The sequence below is a fragment of the Bos indicus genome, chromosome 4 (genome assembly GCF_029378745.1).
Source record: "Bos indicus isolate NIAB-ARS_2022 breed Sahiwal x Tharparkar chromosome 4, NIAB-ARS_B.indTharparkar_mat_pri_1.0, whole genome shotgun sequence".
Taxonomy (NCBI): domain Eukaryota; kingdom Metazoa; phylum Chordata; class Mammalia; order Artiodactyla; family Bovidae; genus Bos; species Bos indicus.
The window spans coordinates 112,728,891-112,743,711 of NC_091763.1; the positions used below are offsets into that span (position 1 = coordinate 112,728,891).

The window sequence follows — 14,821 nt, forward strand, 5'->3', positions numbered from 1 at the left end:
GCCATTAGATACTGGTGATCTGGAATGATCTCCATTCATTCATTTATTTAATAACAACAACAAAAAATGCCTACCCTGGGCAGGAAAAAGGAACAGTAATTAATCCCTGCTCTTAAGATGGGCCTTAGAAGTTGGCACAGGGCTTCCCTGATGGTCCAGTGGTTAAGAACCTGTCTGTCATTGCGGGAGACATGGGTTCAATCCCTGATCCAGAATGATCCCACATGCCCGCAGAGCAACTAATCTGGGTAGGGCGTCTGCTGACTGCTCTCCTCTTTCACGCGGTAGACTTGACCGGTGAGCCCAGAGCTGCAGAGTTGGCCCCCTGGGCTGTGTCTTGGCTCCCCTTGACTTCTTTCAGGGGAGTCACCCTCCCTCCCTGTACTGTAGACATGGATTCTGAGTGGGAACAGATACATTCTTACATGACATCACTCCTGAAATGGTTGTGTCACTCAACTCCCCTTGGTTGTGCTAGAACCCCAGCCAGGCCAATAAGGGTCCGGCTCTAGGATTTTTCAGAATTAAACACTTTTCTTCCTGGCATCCCAAGTGTGGAGACGTACACCTAGGAGTCTCAGCTGCCTGGAGAAGATTGTTTGAGAGATTAAAGGTGATTTGAGAAGGAAGCAAAGAAAAAAGCTGAGAGTCCTGATAACTTTCGAATTTCTGGAAGTCAGTTTCTTCTCTGATCTAAATTTCTTAAAGATTTGTTTTCGTGTTCATCCTCAGTCCTGTCCAACTCTTTGTGACTCCATGGACTGTAGTCCACCAGTCCATGGGATTGTTTAATCCCTCTGTCCATGGGATTCTCCAGGCAAGAGTCCTGGGGTGGGTTGCCATTTCCTCCTCTAGGGGATCTTCCTGACCCAGGGATTGAACCTGAGTCTCCTGTGATCTCCTGCATTGCAGGCTGACTCTCTACCCACTGAGTTTCTTTAATCAGTTGATATTTAACTCTGCCACTGATTGTCAGTATTAGCATGATATGATTCTGGACATGAAATATTAGCTAGGCAGTTGTGACTGGGGGTATAGCTCAGTGGTAGAGCATTTGACTGCAGATCAAGAGGTCCCTGGTTCAAGTCCGGGTGCCCCCTTGTTTTCTTCACTCACAGAACCCACCTTAGGGCTCATCTTTCAGAAGAGAGTATTTGGGGGGAAAAGGTGAGAAACGGGAGATTAATAAAGAGCTGGAGAGATGGATGCTGGGTAAACAGACTCAACAGACGTCCACTAGAGGGAGTGAACAGATTGAGACTTGAGACAACAAAACCACGTCTGGCCCTGCACGCTCTGGGCTGGAGGAGACAAGACAGGAAGGAGAGACGCTAGACTGCTGCCTGATGGCAAGATGAGCTGACCCTAGCCCTGCTCCCTCTCCTGGGCCAAGGCTCTCTCGCTGCCTTCTCTTTCCCCTTCCTCTTGCTGTGCACAAGGGTATTTGCAAGAAAATCATTTCTCATCAGTCTGCACATCTCGGCTCAGTTCACAAAGGACTCTGGGGTTTAGGGGCAAAGGCTAACCCTGAAATCACAATGATCACGCTGTCCCTTGGCAGTTATATCTGCAGTGGGCACAGTTCTCTAAACCATGAACCTCCTTAATCAGCCAGGGGTCCTCAGCACCTGGCACAGAGGGGAACACGGTAGGGGCTCAAAGGATGTCTGTTGAGGGACTTCCCTGGTGATCCAGTGGTTAAGACTCCACGCTCCCAATGCAGGGGGCACAGGTTTGATCCCTGGTGGGGGAGCGAAGATCCCAAATGGCACAGCCCAAGATAAAAAGAAATATCTGTTGAAGACATGAACTGGCTACAGGCCCCTCCCCACTCTCCCTTTCTCCATGTTTGACCTCCAGAGTCCCTTCAGCATCCTTTCCCTTCTCACTACAGCCTTGCCCCCAGCCTTTCCCGGGTGCAAATCTGGAAAGGAAGTCCTTGCTGAAAAGGCTCAGAGAGAGGGTGGGCACCTGGAGAAGGTCCTGCAGGTCAGCACCAGGCTCTGGGGAATCCAAGCTGGTAGAAAAACATTGAGCTTGTAAAGAGGTACCTGGAATTTTTCATGTGCGGTTCAGCCACCTGGCCCAAGTCCTATCCTTCGTTCAGCCCTAAACTCAGAGGAGATCATTTCCCACCTTGAGGAGGTAGGGGCACTTCGCACAGCTGCTCATGTAGGATTTATTTCCCTACATTTATTTCTTTCATTCAACAAATATAAATTAAAATACTTACTATGTTCTAGATTTGGAGCTTCCCAGATGGTGCTGGTGGTAAAGAACCTGCCTGCCAAAGTAGGAGACACAAGAGATGTAGGTTTGATCCCTGTGTCAGGAAGATCCGGGAGGAGGGCATGGCAACCCACTCTAGTATTCTCATCTGGAGAATCCCATGGACAGAGGAGCCTGGCGGGCTACAGTCCATAGGGCCGCAAAGTTGGACACGACTGAAGTGACTTAGCACACACGCATGATGTACCAGGGAGAAGGAGATGGCACCCCACTCCAGCACTCTTGCCTGGAAAATCCCATGGATGGAGGAGCCTGGTAGGCTGCAGTCCATGGGGTCGCGAAAAGTCGGTCACAACTGAGCGACTTCACTTTGACTTTTCACTTTCATGCATTGGAGAAGGAAATGGCAACTGACTCCAGTGTTCTTGCCTGGAGAATCCCAGGGACAGGGAAGCCAGGTGGGCTGCCATCTATGGGTCGCACAGAGTTGGACACGACTAAAACGACTTAGCAGCAGCAGCAGCAGCATGATGTACCAGATTCAGGCTCAGGGTTGAGCATCCTTAAGAAAAGTGAGGCGGGATCCCTGTTCTCAAGGGGCTCGTGGAGCAGCGGGCGGGTCCACTGTGGTACAGAAAGTAGGCACCTGAGATGTGTATCTTGTGCTCATCAGTGAGGCTGCTGCCTTCGAGGTCTTGATTTCAAACACAGTATTGGACCATCACCACTGTCTGCTGACCTTGCCAGGTCTTCTTTCAAGGCACCATATGGCTTTTCATCACCTGCCTCCCCGCCCTGTGTTCTTTCCTCTTGTCCACACAGCTTGGATCCGGTGACCCAGAGAATCAACAGCTCTCTTTCAAATCTCTTACGTATCCGGCCCTCTCTCCCTGTATGGAATCTGCCTGGCAAAATCACAGTGCAGGTATTCGCTTATTCCATGCCCACATCCAAGCAGCCGGACGTTGCTGGGGACAATCACACAGCCATCTTGACAAACTTCACCTGTAACCAAAATCTCGTCTGTATTGAATGTAGCTCGGGTGGCAGTAGTGATAAAGAATCCGCCTGCCAATGCAGGAGACACGAGAGAGGCAGCTTCAGTCCCTGGGTCGGGAAGATCCCCTGGAGGAGAAAATGGCAACCCATTCTCGCCTGGGAAATCCCGCAGACAGAGCCTGGTGGGCTACAGTCCATGGGGTCACAGCGTCAGACGTGAGTGAGCACACAGCACGCGCGCGCACACACACATACACACACACACACACACACACGGAGGAGTCTTGTATATGCTTGCTTTCTCACTTTCTGAGACGGCTTCTTCACCTCTTCTATGCTCTTTTCAAATTCTCAACACTCCCTCCCTCTCCCCTACTGTAGCTGAATATCTTTTTTTTTTTTTTTTTGTGTCCTCGGATAGAGGACGTATCAGATATTAAACTGATAAGAACAGATACTACACTTGATCTTAGCCAAAAGGCCGAGAAGCGATGTAGCTGAATATCTTAACTATTCAGACAATGGATGCAATTAGATGAAAACTATTTCCACCTTTCTCCATTAATTCCAAGCAACCAGTCTGTCTGCATTCATAGCAGCTGCCTTCGCCTCTGTTAAGAAGAAATGTTTTCATTCTCATCTGTCAAGGTCAATCTATCACTTGTGAATTAAACTCGCTTCTTGCCTCCTCAAGGACCCCACTGCGTTTTCTCTCTCCTGCATCAACGTTTAATTCCTCTCTACAGGATTGTTGTCTTAGGCACACCACTTGCCTTAATATCACCCGAGTTTTTAACCACTGGACCACCAGGGAAGTCCCTGATTGAGGCTTTGGGTTGTTTTTTCTTTTTAATATTTATTTTTGGCAGTGCTGGGTCATTGCTGCCCTCGGGCTTTCCCTAGTTGTGTCGAGCAGGGGCTACTCTCTATTCGTGGTGCTCAGGCTTCTCACTGCGGTGGCCTCTCTCGTTGCAGAGCACAGTCTCTAGGGTGCGTGGGCTGCAGCAGTTGCCATGTGTGGGCTCAGCATATCCAGCTCCCCAGGCTCTAGAGTTCAGGTGCAGTAGTTGTGGCGCACGTACCTAGTTGCTCCGTGGCAAGTGGGTCCTTCCCGGGCCAGGGATCGAACCCGTGTCTCTTGTATTGGCAGATGGACTCTCTACCACTGAGCCACCGGGGAAGCCCTAGCACTTACTTTTGGAAAAACCTCTCTTGATCCATGACCCCTCTAGTTCCTGCCCAGTTTCTCTGCTCCCATTTCCCAGAAAACGACTCAGAAGAATTGTCTGTACCTGCCGACTCCACTTTCTTATATCCCAGTCCAGTCCAGTTTTCATTTTATTAATACCTGGTCCATTGAAATGGCCTTCATCAAGGTCATCAGTGACCTGTATTTGAGTAATATTTTGCTGACAGCAGAGACCAGCTCTCTCTGCTCTCTACTTAGCCTCTTGCACTTTTACAAGGATGACCACTCCATCCTCAAAACTTGTGAAGGCTAAGTTTTCCAGACACCTCACTTTGCTTCCATCCTGCCCCACGGGATGCTATTTCTCTGCCTTCCTGTCTGGCTCTCCTCTTCCACAAGCCTGGAAATATTGGGACACCCAGGGCGGTATCCTGGCCTGACTTCTCACCTCTTAGTCCTGTGGCTTCAAATTCCTGTGACATGTCAGTGACTTACGTCCCCAGCGTGGACCACTCCTTACCCTCCAGACTTGAATACCTACCTTCCCTGGGTTACCTAATGGGAATCTCTAGCTTAATTTATCCCATCCTCACCCCAGTCTGCTCCTTCCTAACCCTACTACAGTGGAGCACAGGGGCCCAAACCTGCCCACCTGCCCCACAAAGAGCCTAGCGGGTCCCTGACTCTCCTCCTCCGGGTTCACACCCAGCAGCTGACTCCCAGCAGCTCCTTCTTCAGAACACTCCCCACCCCACCAACTGTCTCCAGCCTCATCTCCTGGGTTGCACTGTCCTCTTCTTGAGTCCATTCTCCCCACAGTGGCTGGAGCGAGATTCCAAAACCATGGGTCTGATCTCGTTCCCTTGCCACTCCAAACCTCCGATGGCTTCCCCTTGCCCAGACTGAAATAGGAATTAAATCCAGGAGCTTGACAGTAACCCTGGCATCCTGCAGGGAGAGCAGCCATCTGGGGGGCCCCCTGGAAGGCTCTCCAGGTGGAGGCAAACACACCCCACCTCAATGAAACTGCGTTGTCACCCACCCCTTCCCCCCCAGATACCCTGGGAACATCCCTCTTTTCCTAGAACAGGGCTGCAAATGCCCAGGACACTTCACCACCCGCCTCTCTCTTCCTCGGGCTCCATCAGTCACCGCACAGAGAGGACCACAAGCTCTGATGTTCCTCCTCGAATCGCCAAGACCTCCGAGGTGAAGGCGCAAGTGTGGCTGCGCTGACGGTGTCTGCCATGATTCACGCTAGCAGTCCTGGCCCCAGCCTTGCTTCCCAGTGCGGGTCCAGCCATCAGGAATATAGAGACGTGTGTGACAGTGGAGGTGTGCGTGAGGCCCCGAGGGAGTCAGGGCAGGAGGCAGTGGGGGAGTGGGGGGTCTCTACAGACACAGTGACACGTGACCTTGGCTTAACCAACAGTCGTTTGAGACCAGAAGGGTCTGGTTGGTGGATTCTGGGGGTGGAGAGTGTGGAACAGTCCCACGAGGTCAGCAAAAGAGCTTGGTCATGGAGCCAGGCTGGAAAGACAGGGAGGGGTTTTCCATGTCATCCTCTGACACACCTGACTTGTGTGGTTACCTAAAGCTTGAATATTTAGGTCATTTCAAATTCTTTTCCATTTTAAGGAGCCTTGTGATGGATAGGGAGTTTGTTAAGGAATCTTCCCTGGTGGCTCAGCTGATAGAATCCTCCTACAATGCAGGAGACCTGGGTTTGATCCCTGGGTTGGGAAGATCCCCTGGAGAAGGGAAAGGCTACCCTCTCCAGTATTCTGGCCTGGAGAATTCCATGGACTGTATAGCCCGTGGGGTCACAAAGAGTCGGACACGACTGAGTGACTTACACTTTCACTTTCACTTGGCCACAGATGCTGCGTTTGTTTTTAAAATTTTATAACCTTTTAGCAATAGTCCTGAGAGCTAATGTTTGTTGAATGTTTACTCTGTTCCAGGGACTTCTAAGTGACCTGTTTCGTTTAACACCCACATGAGCACCAGCACAGGTACTACTGGTTTTCCCATTCTGTTGTTGTTGTTCAGTCACTCAGTCGTGTCTGACGCCTTGCAACCCCACGGACTGCAGCATGCCAGACCTCCCTGTCCCTCATCATCTCCCAGAGTTTGCCCAAGTTCAGGTCCGTTGAATCCGTGATGCCATCCAGCCATCTCATCCTCTGCTGCCCACTTTAAAGATAGGGAATTAGAAGCTCATAGAAGTGAAATGACTTATACATGATCCCACTGCTAGTAAGTGGTTAAAACCAGGATTGAAACTCAGGACTGGAGTCAACCCCAGTTCTCTCTGATTCCAGGGCCCTAGGATTCCTGCTGCTGTTCTGTTGTTGTTGTTATTATTATTACTGTATGCTCATATGCTCACTGGAGAAGGCGATGGCACCCCACTCCAGTACTCTTGCCTGGAAAATCCCATGGACGGAGAAGCCTGGTAGGCTCCAGTCCATGGTGTTGCTAAGAGTCGGGAATGACAGAGCGACTTCACTTTCACTTTTCACTTTCATGCACTGGAGAAGGAAATGGCAACCCATTCCAGTATTCTTGCCTGGAGAATCCCAGGGACAGAGGAGCCTGGTGGGCTGCCGTCTATGGGGTCGCACAGAGTCAGACACGACTGAAGCGACTTAGCAGCAGCAGCAGCAGCAGATGCTCACTTGGTTCTCTTGCTCCAATCCTTTGTGACCCCCATGGAATGTCGCCCACCAGGCTCTTCTATCCATGGACTTTCCAAGCAAGAATACTGACGTGGGTTGCCAGTTCCTACTCCAGGGGATCTTCCCAACCCAGGTCTTGGGTCTCCTACATTGGCAGGCAGATTCTTTACCACTGGCGCCCCCTGGGAAGCCCATGTTCCCTTGCTAGGTGTCCCTTTTGTTTTCCCACAATAACTCAGGTCCCCCAGAGGCCAGGACTCACAACAGCTTCATCCCCTCCATCCCCCCTACTGTCCTGGGTGTCCTTCCCCAAATGGGATAATCGAGGTAGCTTGAGAAGGCATAGAGCTGACCCAAGGTCAGCAGAGGGAGGTTTGGAGAAGGGTGTTGGCCAGAGGGTGAAGTTCCTGTAGGATACTTCCCGAGAGCAAAGGCACCTCATGACATCTAAACATTGGGGTGCAGATCTCAGCACAGGGAGAGGTCCCTGGTTCTAAAGCTCATGTGAAGCTGGGCCCTAGAAAGCTCATGACTGCCCTGGGGTGCCTCACCCCTAGAAGGAAGGCAGGGAGCCTGATGAATTGTGGGCTGAGGTCCCACCGGGGTGAGGGGGTAACCCAAAAGGTATGTATTGGGCTCTGTAAGGAGAGGGCTCAGTTTTGCACCGAGGGGACTTATTGCAGAGATTCAGAAACACATAAGGAAGACAGGAGTCCTGGGTTTGACTGATGTAATGAGCAGATGATTAGACTGAGGGCACAGTTGGTGGAGGTGGGTGACCCACCTTGGCGTCAGTATGGGTGGGAAGGTGGGCGGAAGCCAGGAAGAGGTGAGCAGCTGGGAGAACAGAAGACAGAGGGCGGAGCAAGGGGATGGTGGGGGGAGGAGAGGAGGCTGTAGTGGCGTAGAGACCAGCAGAGGCCACGACTGGGGGGCAGTTTCTAGGGATGACCAGTCCCAGCTGTGTCCTCTGGCCAACGAGGAGCTGAGGTCAAGGCGCTGGGGAACCAGGGATGGGGGGCCCACCAGCCCGGTTGCAGAGGCCACCCAGCACTACCAGAGAGGTGGAGAGGGGGGAGCAGAGGCTGCTGCATCCAGGCTGGAGATGGAGACTCTGGGGGCCGCCCAGCCTTCGTCCAGCGAAGGGGTGCAAAGTGGGCTGTGCCAGTAGCAAGTGGGAACTTTTGAAAAGAAGTTCTTGAAAGACAGTGTGGCAGCCAAAAGGAGATGAGCAGGTGGGGACCGTGTCCTGGGAGTGAGAGGTAGCAAAGACTGGCGAATAGCTTGAGAGATGGTCAGAAGAGAGGGAGGCTGATATCCACCACTCACCTGGCCTCGGGGAGCTGGGATGACCTCCCTGAGAGGCTCATAAGCACCCAAAAATGCCATCAGCATCATTAGTAGTTAGAGAAATGTACATTAAAACCATAATGAGAGGCTCAGGGAGATGGGAAGCGGGGAGGCACCCAGAGGCTGTGGACCCCATAAGCACAGATGACTCCAAGGGTTGACCTAAATCCCTTCTGCTTTCTTCTGTTTTCCCCATAAGATGGGTGGACAGGAGCAGCCAGTGCCCCTTCTAGGCGTGAAAACAAATGCTCTGCCTGCTGCTGACAGTGCTGATGGCGGGTAAGGGGAGGGGGAGGCTGCAGAGATTAGGGGAAGGTGGGTCGGGGGGAGATGAACCGGCATGTGTGTCCAAAGTGGAGCCCAGAACCTGCCTTTCCTCTGCTTTTTCTCTCCATACTATTCAGTTCAGTTCAGTCGCTTAGTCCTGTCTGACTCTTTGCAACCCCATGGACTGCAGCACGCCAGGCCTCCCTGTCCATCACCAACTCCTGGAGTTTACTCAAACTCATGTCCATCGAGTCGGTGATGCCATCTAGCCATCTCATCCTCTGTCATCCCCTTCTCCTCCCGTCTTCAATCTTTCCCAGCATCAGGGTCTTTTCCAATGAGTCAGTTCTTCGCATCAGGTGGCCAAAGTATTGGAATTTCAGCTTCAACATCAGTCCTTCCAGTGAATATTCAAGACTGATTTCCTTTAGGATGGACTGGTTGGATCTCCTTGCAGTCCAAGGGACTCTCAAGAGTCTTCTCCAACACCACAGTTCAAAAGCATCAATTGTTTGGCACTAAGCTTTCTTTATAGTCCAACTCTCACATCCATACATGACCACTGGAAAAACCATAGCTTTGACCAGATGGATGCTATTAAAATACTATTAATAGTCCCTTAGACTATTGTCAACACCCCAGGCAACGACTGATCTTGCCACAGATTCATTTGAGTTTTGAAAATTAATTTTCTAGAATTTCATATAAACGGAATCAAGCCATCTGTTCTCTTTCTCTCTCTGTGCATACACTCTCTCTTCTGGTCTGGTTTCTTTTACTCAAGGTAATTATTTGAGATGCAAGCCTATTGTAGTGTGTATTGATCATTCATTGTTATTGAGGAGAAATGTTCCATTTCATGCATACACCACAATTTGTTTATTCCCTCACCTGTGGATAAACGTTTGAGTTGTTTCAATTTTGGGCTTTACCGAAAACATTACTGTGACTTTTGTGCACAAGCACATGGATAAATGCTTTCAATTCTCTCAGCTAAGTACTTAGGAGTGGAACAGCTAGATCCTATGCTAGGAGTATGTTTCATTTTTTAAGAAACTGCCGAACTGTTTTCCAAAGTGGTTATACCATTTTGTGCTTGCACAGTAGCGTGTGAATCTTCTGGTCTCCCCACATCCTCACCAACACTTGTTATGGTCAATCTTTCTCATTTATGTTCTAATGTAACGTAGTATTGGGTTGGCCAAAAAGTTCAGTCAGTTATCTCCATGCAATATTATGGGAAAACCTGAATGAACTTTTCAGCCCAACTCATGTAGTAACTCATGTGGTTTTAATGTGCATTTCTCTAACTACTAATGACGCTGATGGCATTTTTGGGTGCTTATTGCCATCTTCTGTAGTGAAGTATCTGCTCACATCTTTCATCCATTTCTTCATTTGGGTGGTTTGTCTTCTTATGACGAGTTGTGAACATATTATGGTGCTGGGCTTGTATCAGCTATGGCTTGCTAATACTTTCTCCCGGACTGTGACTTGTCTTTTCATTCTCCTAACGGTGTCTTACAAAGAGCAGATGTTCTTAATTTTGAAGACAAATCAATTGAGCTTCTGGCATCATATCTGAGAAATTTTTGTCTAACTAAAAGCCACACCACCAACCTAAAGACGACAGTTTTCCTTAATGGTTGAAAATATGATATAATAATGAAACATTTCATGAAATTTGTTAAGTAAAAGTCAAAATATTTCTGTTTTATGGTGTAGCAATGTAAAAACTGTCAGGTTCTTTTCCAACATAAAGCATCCTTTGAACATTTTGTGCAACAAATGGGTAGAGGGCCCTCTGGCTGCGCATCTCTGTCCTCTCTCCCATCAGAGGAGTGGTTCTTGTGACTGCGGCTCAGCAAGAACCCTCTCTCTCTCTTTTTAAACATTTATTTATTTATTTGGCTGCACTGGGTCTTAGTTGCAGCATGTGGGATCTAATTCCCTGACTGCGGATCAAACCTGGGCCCCCTGCATTGGAGTGCGGGATCTCGGCCACTGGACCACCAGGTAAGTCCTAAGAACTCTTCACTCGCACAGAGCTTAGAACCCAGGTTTTGCTTTCCTGAGTAACTGAACATACTGAACATTTCGACTCTGCTTTATTAACTAGAACAATCTGGGAGAACTACCCCTTCGTATCGCAGTGTCTCTGTGGCTTGGTCTTTCTCACAGACTGTCCTCAGGGTGTCTCCTCTTGGTGGCCCTACCTCCCAAGGGCCGAGCCCACGGAGCGCTGTCTCCCCTGGGCCTGTCCCTCCAAGCCCGGGATGCATGCTCTTTGCTACTTCAGTCCTTCAGGCCCGTTTCCTAGCAGAGCTTGTCAAAGAAGTCCCCTTCCTGGGGGGTCTGGAGTGGCAGGCAGCGTCATGGGGTGGAGACTGCAGGCTGGGGGTCTGACGTGGAGCAGGAGCTGGCCAGTGACCTCCTGCCAGGTCTCTGCCAGGCTGTGCTGCCAGGGAAAGTGCCCCCCAGGCTGGGCTGACCTGGGCTCACCTGGCCGGAGAGGGCTCATATAAGGGGTTGGGCCCCAGGACACCTGGTCAGGGACCAGTTCCAGCTCCGTCAGCTGTGCTGGAGCTGGTGCCACCTCCCACCCCTCCCCCCGCTCACCCCACTCTTCCTACCCCTCCCCCTTCCCACATGGAAGCTTAATCTGAAAATATCAATGGAGGGAGGTGGGTCCCAGTGGCCTTAAGAGATGCAGAGGGCACAGTAGGTGTGCAGTCACTTCAGGTGCCAGGAAAACTTGCCACAAAACAGTCCATGGGGACTAGGTCCCTCTTCAGTATTTCTGGACAAAATAGCTACTTCCCCAACTGCCTGAAATGCAGGAGACCCGGGTTTGATCCCTGGGTCAGGAAGATCCCCTGGAGGAGGGCATGGCAACCCACTCCAGTGTTCTTGCCTGGAGAATCCCATGGACAGAGGAGCCTGGTGGGCTACAGTCCATGGGGTAGCAAGAGTTGGACACGACTTAGAGACTAAACCACCACAACCACCAAAGCCCATGAGCCTTGTAGACTCTCCTGCAGACACTTCCATGTGGAGAGGATGGGGCCCTGGGAAGAGTTGATGGGGGACTCAAAGCCTGCTTGGGCTTCTCCGTCTGTGGTGGGGATGGGGAGTCCAGCTCTCTGCCACACCGACACCCAGCCTTTCGGATGAGAGGACCCCCCTCCCCAGCTGCCTCCCCATTCCCACTGCTCATGCAGAGCCGCCTGCCCTCTGCTATGAAGCTTGTTGCCCACTGTCTTCCATGCCCTGGGAATTTACCAGCAAGTTCTCATGGTGTTTCACCCCCTCCGCAAATCAATTTCCTCCTGGAGAGGGAACCCAGAGCTGGCTCACCTTATTTCTCCACCATATTTGCAGGTTGAGCGGATGAAGGGGGCTGAGAGAATGAAGTGCATGGTAAAGGGAGAAGGAGGGGGTCAGCTGTCCTCGGGGGTGGAGTTCTGGCCAAGTTCTTGTCCCTGCTCCCCTGCCTGGGCAGGGGCCCCTCTGCTCCTCAGCACCCTAGTGCAGGAGAGGACGAGGGACCACAGTTCTGTTAGGTGGGGAAAGCCACTGACTGCCCACTGCAAGGCAGATGGCACTGGGGTGGCCCAGGTAGACAGAGCCAGAGAAATGGAAGGAGAGGGGTGTATCTGGCACACAGAAGCTGGCGAGTAGGTGTTTAGAGGTGGATGAGTGAATGAGCGATGGCAGGGAGAGCCAGGCTGTCATGGGGCAAGCTGCCTGCTCTCGGGAGCAGGGCTGTAAGAAAGTCAGGTGCCCAAATCAAGAGGTGCAATTAACACTAAACACAGATCTGGGGGTATAGCTCAGTGGTAGAGCATTTGACTGCAGATCAAGAGGTCCCTGGTTCAAATCCAGGTGCCCCCTTGTTAACACTTTTTCTGTGACAAGTAGTAAATATAAAAAAATACAAAACCAATTAGGAAGCCCTGGGGTACTCCATAACGCACTGTTCAGTTGTGTCAGCTCGTTGTCACTCCATGGACTGTAGCCCACAGGCTCTTCTGTCCATGGAATTTCCCAGGCAAGGATACTGGAGGGGGTTGCCTTTTCCATTTCCAGGGGATCTTCCTGACCCAGGGATTGAACCCACGTCTCTTGTGTCTCCTGCACTGGCAGCTGGATTCTTTACCACTGTGCCACCTGGTTTCCTGGGGTACACCATAATGGTGTTCTAGTACACACGAAAGGGGTTCTTCACATTACCTGGGCAAACCTGTGCACCTCCTCGTGTCTAGAATTAGACATTAGGGTTTTAATTAACTGGGGTTATGACTGGTTGCGCTGTGTCACAAGCCTTCCTCCACTGACAGTCGTGATGGCTGAGTCCCTCTCATTAGCAGTCCCCCTCACTGACTTCTGTAGTGTCTCCTGGGCTGATGAGCATAGTCTCCGTGTGACGTCAGCCTCGAGCCTGTCTGAGCTCCAGACACACCTGACCCAGTTATGTGTCTGTGTTTTCACTCCTCCTTTGTCTGGAAAGCCTCTCCAGCTGCTTCTTCCAGCAAATTCCTCGCCCATTGCCTCTGGAAGCCCCTCCTGACTTCCCAGCTCTCACTTCCGGCTCCTACAGCTCTCTGCTTGGGCTTCCGCCACTCTTTGCAAATACTTCAGTTCATAGGCTCATCTTCTATTTGAATTAAGACTCTGAAGAACGGGAACAATGTATTCATCTCTGTGGCCTCAACATGGACGATAGAGCCTGGCACCTAACACCTTCATGAGTGTCTGTTGAGTGAATGAACGAGTGAGTGAAACCATGAGCACCCTTCTTGAGTCCTCAGAGTATAGCGGAGGCACCGAGTCTGAGGTTCACTAAAGACCCAGAACCAACCAGTCTTGTCTTGATGCAAATGTGCTGGCTGAGGTAGAAACACTAGTATAGACTCAAATGACCTTTCCAGGTGTAAAGGGTGGTGCCATGACCACGGCCTGAGGAAGAGGAGGGCTGGAGGGGGGAGATGGGAAAGTAGACTACAGCGGAGAAGACTTGCCACCTCCTGGGACGTGTGGAAACAGCAAAGTGAAGGCTAGGCACAGAGCCTGGCTGCAGTGCCAAGGGTGAAAAGGTGCTAATGCAAGGTCAGTCACAAGAGGGGGTATAGCTCAGGGGTAGAGCATTTGACTGCAGATCAAGAGGTCCCTGGTTCAAATCCAGGTGCCCCCTGCTTTGCTGACATTTTTCAGTTACTGAAGCAGAGGCTGTAATTTCAGCCCCTTCCCTTCCTTCCCACATTGGAACATTAAATTGACATGCTATGTCTTGTTACAAAAATTCAGGGTTCACACTAGGACCAGCTCCAAGTATTCTCCCCTGACCATCATACAGACAGTAGATTAGGGGGTCATATTTCTCAGAAGAGGCTGAAGAAGTGGTCTTCTTCAGGGGGCTGAAGCCCACCCCCAACTCCCCCAGGGGCTCTTGTCCTTCCTGGCCGGTGTGCAGACTGCACATTCTCATCTCCTCAGCCTCGCCGTAGCCTCCAGGCAGAAGGTTAGCTGTTTGCTCTTGCTGCTACCCCTTGAGAAGTATGGCGGGTGCTTATACATCTTCCTAGTTTCCAGAGGTGACTGTAAAGATTGGAAAACCATGGTAAAAGCAAAACCTCTTTCCTCTCCCTGGGAATTTCTCGAGGTGTTGCTCCCACAACAGATTTGACCACTTCACCCTCCTTTTTATCCTACCGCATTTTCTTTCTTTCTTTCTTTCTTTTTTTTCCTTTGACGAGGACCAATTTTAAAGTCTTTATTGAATTTGTCACAATACTATTTTTGTTTCATGTTTTGTTTTCTTGGCCATGAGGCATGTGGGATCTTAGTTCTCCCATCAGGATGGAACCCACGCCCCTGCATTGGAAGGCAAAGTCTTAACCACTGGACTCCCAGAGAAGTACCCCACACTTTCTAGTTTTTTACTCTCAATCTGTATTTCCTTAGTGAGAATGCCTAGAAGTAGCTGTTCAGTTGCTAAGTCGTGTCCAACTCTTTGCAACCCCCCAAGGACTGCAGCACGCCAGGCTTTCCTGTCCTTCACCATCTCCTAAAGCTTGCTCAAACTCATGTCCACTGAGTCAGTGAT

General features: G+C 50.6%; 3 non-coding genes and 1 pseudogene across 3 annotated transcripts; 3 read left to right on the forward strand and 1 right to left on the reverse strand.

Annotated features, from left to right (window-relative positions):
- The first annotated feature begins 1,028 nt into the window (after positions 1-1,028).
- TRNAC-GCA (transfer RNA cysteine (anticodon GCA)) lies at positions 1,029-1,100 on the forward strand. The gene has a single exon. It is a non-coding gene; the product is annotated as a tRNA-Cys (tRNA).
- A 2,512-nt stretch (positions 1,101-3,612) lies between these two features.
- On the reverse strand, positions 3,613-3,721 carry LOC139182856 (U2 spliceosomal RNA; annotated as a pseudogene).
- An 8,816-nt stretch (positions 3,722-12,537) lies between these two features.
- On the forward strand, positions 12,538-12,609 carry TRNAC-GCA (transfer RNA cysteine (anticodon GCA)). The gene has a single exon. It is a non-coding gene; the product is annotated as a tRNA-Cys (tRNA).
- A 1,228-nt stretch (positions 12,610-13,837) lies between these two features.
- On the forward strand, positions 13,838-13,909 carry TRNAC-GCA (transfer RNA cysteine (anticodon GCA)). The gene has a single exon. It is a non-coding gene; the product is annotated as a tRNA-Cys (tRNA).
- Positions 13,910-14,821: the final 912 nt, after the last annotated feature.